Source organism: Gadus macrocephalus, chromosome 10 (assembly GCF_031168955.1).
Source record: "Gadus macrocephalus chromosome 10, ASM3116895v1".
Taxonomy (NCBI): domain Eukaryota; kingdom Metazoa; phylum Chordata; class Actinopteri; order Gadiformes; family Gadidae; genus Gadus; species Gadus macrocephalus.
Genome location: NC_082391.1, coordinates 6457959 through 6470499, shown reverse-complemented (window position 1 = coordinate 6470499; position 12541 = coordinate 6457959). Strand labels below are relative to the sequence as shown.

The 12541-nt window shown below is 46.0% G+C and overlaps 1 protein-coding gene across 1 annotated transcript in view; it reads left to right on the top strand.

The window, feature by feature from the left end:
* The first annotated feature begins 1843 nt into the window (after window positions 1–1843).
* The window catches only part of mid2 (midline 2), a 152044-nt gene continuing 141346 nt past the window's right edge, over window positions 1844–12541 (top strand). Inside the window, exon 1 of the mRNA XM_060062294.1 lies at window positions 1844–2088. The gene's annotated coding sequence lies outside the window, so the exon portion shown is untranslated. The remainder of the gene's footprint in view (window positions 2089–12541) is intronic.

The window sequence follows — 12541 nt, the reverse complement described above, 5'->3', positions numbered from 1 at the left end:
ACGCAATTGTTATAATAATAATCGATTGCTATGATAATATCATAATAAATGAACTGTAGCTGTTGCCCCATCAGTGATTTCGTAAAAGCACAGTGTTGAAATACATTGAATTCCATCACGTTGTCTTTTTGGTTTTCGCCATAACTAACACCAATGCCTGTTTGCGAATCCAGGCATTCGCAAACTTTCCAGTGCGGCTATTAATCTCTGCGGTTTCCACACACTTATGAAAATCTGACAACACAAGATAGGCTCTAGTCAAAAATAAACGATAGAGACAGCATTATTTTTTATAAAAGGCTTTTTAGGCCAGCCTCGTGAGGCCTATGTCATTTTGAGAGGAAATCTGTTCATGTGATCGGGGACCAATACAGCTGACGATATGAAGACAAGACCCAATCACTCCATCTGACGAGGTAGGGGTCTCATTGAGCTCTGAAAGGACGGATCTGTATGGAAGCATATATGTAGCAAAATTCAAATGGCAATGCAATTTGGAATTACATTATGCATTTGACAATGCATTATGCAATTTTATAATGTAATTTGTAAATACGTTATTCAAAGTGTATTTTAAAATGCAAAGTGACAATGCAATCCTCAATTAAATTAGCAAAAGTTCTAACAATACAAATAGAATAACATTTTGTCAAATTCTTTGAGTTCCTTTATACAAATTGAAAAGCTATAGCGTCCCCGTGATTGCAATCCACTTCGCCACGCTCCGTGTATGGAAGCATATATGTAGCAAAATTCAAATGGCAATGCAATTTGGAATTACATTATGCATTTGACAATGCATGATGCAATTTTATAATGTAATTTGTAAATACGTTATTCAAAGTGTATTTTAAAATGCAAAGTGACAATGCAATCCTCAATTAAATTTGCAAAAGTTCTAACAATACAAATAGAATAACATTTTGTCAAATTCTTTGAGTTCCTTTATACAAATTGAAAAGCTATAGCGTCCCCGTGATTGCAATCCACTTCGCCACGCTCCGTGTGTTGCGATATTCAAATGACATTTCAATCCGCAAGGAGTAGTCTTTGCAGAGGCAACCGTCAGCCAATCAAATCGCTTCGCCGGGTTCTTCCCGCTTCTTCCTGCTTGTTGCGAGGCAAGATGACCCGCTTTCCCGCTTTCCAGTATCGTCAGAGCCCGAGTCGCGTCACAGTGCTTAAATTTGCATACGCGATCTGATTGGATGACGGATCCGTCGCGGCCGAAAAAGTTGAACATTTTTCAACTTTTTGACGGTGGCGAACGCTCCAAGTCAACGGACGGATCCACAATGCATTGCGCGACCGTCCCCATTCAAAGTCAATGGGCAACGGACAACTGACGGAGGTAGTGGGCACGGGGCGTTAGTCAACGGACGTGGGAAGGCGTGGCTGACGGATGGGGGAGTAGTCTTTGCAGAGGCAACCGTCAGCCAATCAAATCGCTTCGCCGGGTTCTTCCCGCTTCTTCCTGCTTGTTGCGAGGCAAGATGACCCGCTTTCCCGCTTTCCAGTATCGTCAGAGCCCGAGTCGCGTCACAGTGCTTAAATTTGCATACGCGATCTGATTGGATGACGGATCCGTCGCGGCCGAAAAAGTTGAACATTTTTCAACTTTTTGACGGTGGCGAACGCTCCAAGTCAACGGACGGATCCACAATGCATTGCGCGACCGTCCCCATTCAAAGTCAATGGGCAACGGACAACTGACGGAGGTAGTGGGCACGGGGCACCGATCCCAATGCAAGCTATTCCAGTCCCCGTGGGTTCGTGAGTGAGTCACGTGTCCTTGGGAAGTGTTAAGGCGGGGGGGGGGGGGTCACGTCGAGAGATTTAGAGAGAGGGAGGGGAGAGCTTCATTACGCACAATCTAGTAGTCGCTCAGTGTCTCGCTGACATGTGCTAATTGTCCTTGTGTTACGACAGAACGACTTGGTCTCTTTTTTTAGGTGGAGGGGGAGTTCACAGAGCTTTACCCATCGCACCACACATCGCTGCTGTCCAAACTTCTGCGCTTATCCAGCGCGATCATCGGCGGTTTTCAGCGCCATCACCTGCGGAGAGCTTGGTCCACGGCGCATCGAGGTAAAGTGCGCTTTTCATGTTTCTATGTTTTAAAGCAAAGTGTGAAGTCATTGCGAGGTGTGCGCAAATTAGTTTGAGTGGAGCAATGCTTTCCTTCGTTTGGTTTGCATGCGACGCACTGTTGGATTTGGCGTAATGGGTCCGAAAGCGGTTCGGTAATAGTCGAGGTGTTACCAGAATAATTGTAGTACACAATACAATTATTCTGTACAGATGCACTGCAAAGACAAACCATGAGCGTAATGTTTAATAGTTGAAAATAAGCCAATGTGACGCAAATGTTGATATGTTGCGTCAACGTCATTTAGTTATGATTAATTTGCGCGTTGCATCCGATTGTTTTGACTGGGCTTATTCTGGGAAAGCATCTCAAGTATTAATCTAAAGTTCATATTCCCCATGCACACCGTGTCTTTCGGAATGATTCTCCACCATGATGCGCTTTTAGTTTTGAGCGACAGACGTCAGAGTCACGCCCCTGAGAAGCTGCCACACACATATACTACTTTTCACTATCTGCAGGCTTAGTTAGATTGAAGTCATAAGTATTTGCGCCCTTGCCACCTTATTGGCCAGAATTGCTGAAGGGTTGGAAATTGAATGGTCCTCGCAACAGTGACTTGGTATGTCCGGAGGTCACGGGTGTGTGGACAGACAGACAGACGGACGCAGTGTACAGTAGCTCAGCACGTGTAGTGAGTGTGGAGCCTCTCTGGTTCAGAAAGCTTTTCGTTTGAGGTGTCGGCTTCACATCCATAATGCAGGAGCTCAGAACAACGCAGGAACCAAGGTGCAAGTGCCTGCCAGCCCGGCTGCCCTCTCCCAGTGTGACAGCCTTTAGTTTTTAACTGGCCTATCATTGTGACACCTTTTTTCCGCATTAAAACATTAGCGATAGACCTTACCCCACCACGTGTTGACCCAAACACACACACACACACACACACACACACACACACACACACACACACACACACACACACACACACACACACACACACACACACACACACACACACACCGTGGCTCAACGTGTCTCTATTCCCGTTGTCTCCCTCAGTGGCTTCGATCTCCAGAAGGAGAATAAGCCCCGTTTCCATGACGCCCAGGTGCCTCATTAGAGGACGATCACTGTGGCTATCGAGGCCGGCATCGGAGTGCACCCGAGCGGGCAGACCTGTTGGGGGGGGGATCATCACCTGACACACCCTCATTTATCACATGACCATGCAGGGTCCCTCGGCTCCAACCATCTATCTCTGTCCTTCATAAAAACAATGTTTGGACTTCCCTCTCTCCCATGCTCTCCCATGCTCTCTCATGCTCTCTCGCCCTCCTGTCATCTTCCGTCCATAAGTGATCACTCTAGACTTATGCATTATTTGTTTGAGTCCTATCCTAATGACAAACTGTATTAGTCCATTACACAGACTTTAGGTGGGAACCCTTCGCTGGAGGGTGGAGGGGGATCATCTGTAGGAACTGCTCTGTCAGAAGTTAACAGTGCTTATCACCGGCTCTGGCGGAAAAGGGGTGTCGCTCACATGTTGCCCAGACGTCTTATTTTGGTCCGTCTGTCAACAGCTGATGCCGCCCTGTGTCTGAGGGGCTGCAGGGTCTAGGAACACTTTAACAGGGGGGCCTCTAGGAACAGCATTGTTGTTTCAGCTTCAGTTGAAGGGAGTAGGGGGGAATTAACTGTGACTTCCTGTTGGTGGATCTGTGCAATTATCATTGGTTCTACTTTGTCTTATTTACCTCAAGGTATTTATTTTAGGTTTTGCATTTAAACGTATACAAATGTAGGCTTTGCTGTAAGTGTCAAATACAAATTCAGTAGAATCAAAATGTATGCCAAAGATGTATGCGTTAACATGCATTTCAAAGGTAAAAGGTCTAAAATAAATGAGTATTTCTGTTTGATACTGGAGTACGATTCGATTTGCGATGTGAGGTAGCGTGATATGACAGGGTCTAATAACATTGACATTTATTTTGGAAAACCAAAGCATCTACGGCTTTATACTGTTTTACGTGGTCTATTACTCCTGGCTTTTCTTCAGGTTGCAACATGAATCTATTCTGATACTGATCCATTTAAAGAGCCACAGCGTATTGATCAGGGATCCCACAGAGGCTTGCATGTTGTGCATCTCGATATATTAAAATGAATTTCGGAGTAAAAGTAGGACTACAACTTTTGTTGATGCCTTGATGTCTGTAAAATATTCACACCAATATAAATGCAGATGCAACCAATATCCTTGTGACATAATGTGATCTATTTAAAAATCCACATCGGGACATATTTATATATAGCATGGCACTGGTGTCATTTGTAACCATAGTATTTTATGCTCTATCTGGATCCTGTAATGAACACATTGTATGGCTCTATGCATAGCTCTACTCTCCATCAGTCCTCCTCCTCCTTTCTGCTTTCAGCTTGGTTTGTGGTAGTAGTTTGTCCTCCGTCTGTTTGAGCGTTCTCCCTTTCTCTTCCAATCGACTGTAAGGTGTGTAAGGCACGCCGTGAGTTACAATAAAGTAAAAAAAAAAGATATACGTCAAACCCCCCCCATCTACCAGCACCGTGTCTGTCGGTGACAACAACACAGCAGGTCGATTTCGCCTAAGACTCCCTGCTGGGCCTGCGGTATATCTCCCCGTCCTACTGCCAGTGGGCATGCATGTATCAGGTGGAGGTTTTGGCATCTTCAGGGAGGGGTATGAGACCGCCAGTCCATCTCCTTGACAGGACGCCCCTGAGTCAGTGCGACACCACCGCACAGGGTCCAACCTGGGCACCGGCCGCCAGCCACAGGCAGACAGAGGCCGTCCTCTGAATAATTGAGAGTTACTTATGCAGACGAGGAGGAAGATGATAATAAGACAGAGTTCTTAGGGTTCACTTGGACTCCTGACACGGCTGCTCATCAGCGTCACATCGGTCTCCAAGGAGATGTCCGGTTAAAACTGGCTGAGTGACGTCTGGACACTTTGACGCTCCTGTCAAAAAGCCCTTGTCTGTGTGTGTCCTGACAGGCTGGGCGGGGCCGCATTGTAACTGGGTCGTATTTGTGGTCGGCCTACTCACGCTAGTGTTGATACAGCAGCAACAACAATGTTCCCCATGACGACGACTCTCTATCCTTCAGTCGAAAACCTTCAACTTTTTAAAATTTGTCTGTGTGTCAATTGTCTTGTCCTTTTACTTCCATTTACTCTCTTAAAGAAAATAAATATGATCCGATTGGATCTCTGTGCTTTCCAAAGTTACAGAGAGTGTCCCTCTGAGGGACAGACGTGACGGTCGGATCAGGCCAGGGTCTTCCCCCTCGTTGCCACGACGGCCTGTCAGGTCCAAACCGTCAAATCCAGTTGACGTGGAAGGAGAGGCGGAACTACAGCCTCTTGCAGACAAATATAAGAGAGAGAGACGGGTTTGCATTGAACTTTCTAGAAGGGTCACTGTGGGTGTTTGGTACGACTGATGGTGCCACAGTGGGGGATACGGGTGTGGCAGGTCGCTAGGTGACCCGTGCAGTGGGTGGGCTTGAATTCTGACTGAAGCTGTCAGAGGGATTGCCGTTAATGTAGGAGCTTTATTCCGAAGCCTAAAGGGACAGCCGCCGTACACGCACACACACACACACACGCACACGCACACGCACACGCACACACACACAACCTCCCAGAGAGGAATGAGAGGGGACGGATCAGGTCATGGGAGGAGCCCAGTGATTGGCGCTTAGGGAGACTGCTGTTGCCCTCTCTCCTGCCCTTCCCACACACACGTGCACGCACACACACACCCACACACACACACAAATGCACGCACATAAACACACACACATACACATACATAGAGATAGAAAGACACACACAAACATATACACATATACAAACAAAGAGATAGAGAGAGAGAGACAAACACAAACACATACACACACACACACACACACACACACATACACTTTTACACACATAGAGATTGAGAGACAAACACACACAGATAGAGACACACACACACAAACACTCACACCATACGCATATCAACACACATACGCACACCAAACGCATATCAACACACCTACGCACATGCCCAAACTAGAATGTGTGCACACATTTGGACATGCATGCACTCTTGAAAAGAGCACACAATCACACATATCGTTCTCTCTCCCTACAGCCAAATTGAGCTGAAAGACCAAAAACTGAAATATGGTTATTATCCCTCATCTCATGATTATGAACAGACAACGGAAGTTACTAAAGGTTTTCTCTAAGGTTAGGAAAATACAGAAAAGGAAAGTTAAATGTTGGCTTTGGAAGCTTCAATGGCACATATGGATACTGATAATTGTCATCATATTCTGACCATTTTAATGAGAATACCTAATTTAACGAAGGAAACTGGAAAGACAGATTTCTTTCTATGTAATTGCCACGCTAATGAGCCATAATCCTTTCCAATAATGGAATATTCAAACCATACAGACTGGTAAAGGCAAAAGAAACCCACAATATAAATACATGACCCATTTATTTCCAAATAACCAACCAGAGTTACAATAACTCTAGAATACAAAACAATGACTCATAGAAAATCGAGCAGATTGTACAAAGTAGATTGTCACGCTGTAATAATCCTAAACTTTGTCAAATTATATTGTTCTGTAATGGAGTGGAATCATCTGGATCACACAATACTCAGGAGTTATTCAGCATCCTAATGATGGGTGTCCTGTCCATCATTGTATCGTATGTTTTGTGCTGTTCTTTTTCCTCCGCAGTTCAATCCACCGGTTCCGCCTCACCCGTTTACATTCCCTGTTTTCAGGGTCGTTTCAGTCCACTACTGCGAACTGAAATGAGGCTGTTCCGCTTTATTGGATGTAGTCCCTTCTTTTATCACAGAACGGTTTGCATGACTAAGACCCCGTGTGGGACGGAGCAGAGGAGGATGCTGCTGTCCCTGATGCTCACCTCTGCTGGGCCATGGGGGCGACATGTTGTGTTGGCTTAGCCTAATATTAATAGCTTATGACAAATCACACTATTCTGACCGGCTTATCATATAAAGGAGTGTCACATAGAGATGACTGCAAAAACTACTTTTCCTACAAAACGACCCAGAAGCAGAAGACTGATCTGATTCAATTCAATTCAATTCAAAGTGCGCGCGCACGCGTACACGCACACACTTTCAGCTGCTCTTTTTCCCTCCCTCCCTCTTGATGTGTCTTTTTCGCTCTCTCGTTTTCATTCCTCATTATCCTGCCATACGGCCACCGCTGCCACCACACAGCACAAGCCTCAAAGCTCTCCTTTGTAGCTTGTCGTTATTTTTCTTGGTAGATTGTCTTCAAACCCATCAGTTATGAACTCCAGATCTTTTTTTTCCTTATGGTCTCCTCGGTGGCTTACTGATGGCGCTGTTAATTACTATGAGGCTTCATGAGATGGTTGATAAAACCAGAGATAGGAGGCCGAGGGCGGTCTATTACTGTGACCTTCCAGCTAATGGCTTTGCTTATCGTCATCGTCTCCATCCTCCCATTTAGTCGGGGGTCTTTGTGGGAGCTAAAGGGTCTAAGATCAGCCAGTAGTTGGTACAGTCAGCTCAAGTAGAACAAAGACACATTTACGTAGATTGCTATACTTTCCTCGCCGTTATTTGTTTCATTACTTGAAAGACAGACAGTTGAACGACAGATGTTCCTTCATCCTTTACTGAACGTCGCCCCTGATTATTTTTCGACTTATGGAAGAGACTTCCAATTGGTTCCAGGCTAGAATGATCATCAGAGAGAAAGGGGAATGTGAACTTACTCGGTAGGCTTGTACATTGATTGATCTATCAATCACATTGGGAAGGGCCCTCCCATTTCTGATGTCATGAATGGGGTAGATGTTGAAATTGTTTGTTAATGGCTACATCCCGGCTACATCCCAGCTACATCCCAGCTACATCCCAGCTACATCCCAGCTACATCCCGGCTACATCCCAGCTACATCCCAGCTACATCCCAGCTACACCACAGCTACACCACAGCTACATCCCAGCTACATCCCAGCTACACCACAGCTACATCACAGTTACATCCCAGCTACATCCCAGCTAAATCACAGCTACACCACAGCTACATCCCAGCTACATCCCAGCTACACCACAGCTACATCACAGCTACATCCCAGCTACATCACAGCTAAATCACAGCTACACCACAGCTACATCACAGCTACACCACAACTACATCCCAACTACATCACAGCTACACCACAGCTACATCCCAGCTACATCACAGCTACATCACAGCTACATCAAAGCATCCTCACATCATCACAGCTACATCCCAGCAGCTTGTAATCTAGGGCCCAAGGAAACCATTTCTCTCTCTATCTGGCACGTGTTACCATGTAGCGGTGTGGGTTACGAAGGCGACAATTAAAACATGGGAACAGTGTGATGCTAAATAAGGAATAAACGACAGTTAATCCCTGTGTGCAGCCATGTAATTACAAAGTGTGAATTGTACTGTGTTAAAATAGGATGAATTATATGTAGGGAGTGCATTTTGGTGGGGAGAATAATTGCCCTTTTTCTTTTAATCAAATCTAGCCTTCTAATTTCTCTTCCTTCGTTCTTTTCTGAATTAAACATCACTAAAAGTGAGGCTTGGGGTTTTCAGTCTCTAATTAAAATGACAGTTGATGCGAAGAGTTATAAATACTGAAAAATGTCCAAGAGTATCGTTAAAGAGTTCCATGATGGGAAAGATTTTAAGATTTGACGTTGAAGGGGTAATAATTTAAAAATAAAATAAAATCATTGAGCTTAATTGTAAGAGCAAACTTATTATTTTCTTTCCTGTGACGTATTTTTCAAAGTTAAGGCCAGGGCTAAACTTCTAAGGTTGCCGGTGTTGAAAGGTTTAGTGCCCACTCCTCATGTGTCAGTGATGGGGTCTGACTCAGAGTGTGACTGACTCAGATCAGTGTGCTGGGCTTGAGTTTGCCCGTGGCCTCTCCGACTTGTGCCACTTCAACATTAAAGGCGGTGCGTCTGACATCTTGGTAAAGCATGAACAGCTGGCTTCACAAGGCTCTGTGGCTCGGTCGGGTTTCACTTCAGACTCCACTCAGCAGCTTGCCATTAACATGTTGAAACTCAAACCCTTGAAATCATGGTGCAAGATGAAGCTTTCAGTGTAATCTCATAGAAGAAAGAAAATGTAGATATATTTGTCCCGCAGCTCCAAGACCCCGACCTCCCCCATCTGTCCACTGGCATTCCCATGCATTTGGGACCAAGTGATTTGAGATAACATGAACAGCCATTCATTCTTTGCAACATGTGTGTCTATAGTCAGTGAACTGGCACAGTGGGAGGAAAGAATGTGTGTTTGTGTTTCTCCATCCACACACAAATCCCGACAAGAAAAGTCTCTAGCAGATGATGGAATGCTGTCTTTGTTTGTGTGCGCGTGTGTGTGTGTGTGTGTGTGTGTGTGTGTGTGTGTGTGTGTGTGTGTGTGTGTGTGTGTGTGTGTGTGTGTGTGTGTGTGTGTGTGTGTGTGTGTGTGTGTGTGTGTGTGTGTGTGTGTGTGTGTTTGTGTGTTGCTATCAGTGGTGCCACCGTATACAGTGCTATGTGCATTATCTCCACATGCACCCTTCCAGGCAGGGAATTGTCTAGTGGCAGTGTCTCTTGTGTCTTATACAGATATGTATTGAATACCCCTTCCTCTCACTTCCCCGTCAGCAGGCAAAGATGAGATGATAAAGTGTGTCTTTATTTCTTTCATTTGCCCAAAAGATTCTCTCTCTCTCTCTCTCTCTCTCTCTCTCTCTCTCTCTCTCTCTCTCTCTCTCTCTCTCTCTCTCTCTCTCTCTCTCTCTCTCTCTCTCTCTCTCTCTCTCTCTCTCTCTCTCTCACACCTTGAAATAAGTGGTTTACTCAGCAGTCAGAAAAACGTATACTGTCTGGCTGGCTCACGGTAACATTTTCCTTGTTTGCTCAGAGCGAAAAAGTGTCTGCAAAATGTCTCGCCAAAGTCTGGTGTCCTCATTTGATCGCTACCCGACCACTTGATGTTCCTACTCAAGGAAATATCAATCATCAATATTCAGGAATGTTCCCATGGAACCAGGTATGATCCAATGTTACCCTTCAATAACATCATACCGTTTATTCATTTTTCCTCCCACTTTTTTTCTTTGCGGATTTTATTATTTTCCTATAAAAAAGGCACACGCCAGAATATGGATGCAAGGCAGGGGCCTGCCCTTCGATTTCCCCAGGGCTCTCTCTGTGTTCCTGCCTTGGCTCTCGATGCAGCCCTGGCAGGCCCTGGCTCTGCCTGCTGCCTTGTAATTAGATCCTGGTTCTTAGCAGGGCCTGGCTGCCTGATCTCTGTGGCCCTCTGTGACTGCAGATGGGCTCTGGTTCCCCAAACACACATATAACACGACATACGTCGGTCGCTCGCACTTGATCTCTGTAGATTGCCTGCTGTTGGGTACATGGCCAGGCCCCCACTCACACACACACAAACACACCCCCACTCACACACACACACACACACACACACACACACACACACACACACACACCACACGCATCCAACCAACAACACCTATCGCCATCATAGAGACACATCACACGTGCTTGTGAAAATATACACGACTATGTGTGCATGGGTGAGACACATGCGCACCATGCTGCCAATGTGTTGCAGCTGTCCTCACAACATAACCATCAGATTGTAGCACCCTTCTAGAATGTGTGGAGTCTGGCTGTGTCTGCTCTTACTGCTACTCCTTTACTCTGTGACCGGGTCAAAAGCTTCATCCATCAATTCAGTACGTCAGTCACTCTATCTATCTATCACTCAATCACTCAATAAATCAATCACTCCATGCCTGAACACACAAATCAATCAACCTGTCATCAATGATGTGCGTTTGAGAGCATCAAAAGCTTTCCCGGAAAAGCTATTGATTAATCCATCTGGTCAGAACCTACAGGGCATTATCCAGATGTACCCCCGTAGCATTGACAGGTGAGTGTCGGGGCATGGCTGCAGCTGCCACTGTGATTGGCTGGAGCTGTGGTGATTGTAGTCGTCTTTTCTCCTGCCTGTATAGAATCTGTCCCCTCCTGTCTCCATTCTGCCCGGATCACAGTCACAACAGAATGTTGTCTCACACCCTGGGGCGTTGTAACTTATCAATGGGAACCAAGCGTTTTGCTCGCTGCTTTAGCTCTGCTGAGCCCCTCGCCTTTCTGTGTTTCCCCGAGCACCTCCGGTTCTCTGAGGACTCGGGGCTGGAGGAGGAACCTGGCTCGCATCACACTACACTACACGGTTATGGGACGGGTGGGAGATGGTGCTCTGGGCTACCCGGCCCGTCACCGCTCCCCTTGATCTATGTGTGTGTCTCCCCCGCTTCCCACGGGATCAGCTGGCGTCCAACCTTACACTAGATGAAGGTGTAGTGTGGTTCTATCAAACGACGGGCAGCGCTCTGCTCTGCTTCTCTCAAGGTTTCAACCGAAAAGGGTCATCCAGTGTGCCTCGCTTTTTACGGCCTTCTGTTTGATCCGGGCCCGAGTGGGCAGCACTGTCTGGAGGACAGACAGAGGCGAGGGGGCTGTGCTGTCAATCCATACGAAGCGCCAAAGGAATAAGGTGTGTGTGTGAGTGCACCATGCATGTGACTATATATTCTGCCTGTATTTGGATGCTGTCAAAGCCAAAAGCTCAACACTTCTAAAACTGTGTATGAAAATAATACCGGAACAGAAAAAGTTAACCATCTTTAACAAACTTGAATAGGTATTGGTGGGATATAACAGCTCACAAGAAAAGAACGAGTGCACATCGAGTTTAAACCTGTCAGATACTACTTATCATTCATCTGTTGCTAGTCAGTTGTTTTATAAATGGCAGTAGGAAGAATTGAGCGAGACACAAGACTTGCTCAGACATTGAGGATCAACGCATTACACTGAGCAGGTACAGTGTAAAACATTCTCTATTTTAATGAGGAAAAACGGGAGCGCTCCCGGCAACCACATTTTGTCACTCCACCTTGGCTCATTATTTCCTGGAGAGAGTGACTAACAAAGTGGCAGGGGGAGAGAGAGAGAGAGAGAGAGAGAGAGAGAGAGAGAGAGAGAGGGAGGTGGCAGGATACAGCCTCGAGCATGAAGCAGGAGACACCTAGCAGATGGAGTAAAAACATGTTCTGGAGGGAGGAAGAGGAGAGACAGGGAGGAAGAGGATAAAGGAGGAGGAGGGAGACGGGGACAGGCGCCACTTGGGACAGTGTGCTCCTTGAGTGAATTCCCCCAATAAGATCCAACCCCCCCCTCACATGCACACCACACACTCAAAACTTTAAACATTGAGAGGCAAACAGACACACACACACACACACACAG